This window comes from Penaeus monodon, chromosome 31 (genome assembly GCF_015228065.2).
Source record: "Penaeus monodon isolate SGIC_2016 chromosome 31, NSTDA_Pmon_1, whole genome shotgun sequence".
In the NCBI taxonomy this organism is placed as follows: Eukaryota; Metazoa; Arthropoda; class Malacostraca; order Decapoda; family Penaeidae; genus Penaeus; species Penaeus monodon.
Window position 1 is genome coordinate 7,551,542 of NC_051416.1, and position 250 is coordinate 7,551,791.

Below are 250 nucleotides of genomic sequence, written 5' to 3' on the forward strand. Positions count from 1 at the left end.
GGAACAAAAATTTAGGCTACATTTGTCTTGCGGCATTCATAGAGCACTTTTTCCTGCTGGCGCTTCCCGTTCAGAAGAGAAATGAAAGCAGGGAAAAACTACAAGAATTTCATTACTCAACTTGGCTCCCTCCAGTGACCATCCCCTCTCGTGCCTTCCAGCTACAGCCATATGGTATAGAAGAAAATGTAACAAAAATAGTTGAAAATATAGGAAGGAAAGAAGATATGGTGTAACCAGCAGTGCAGGA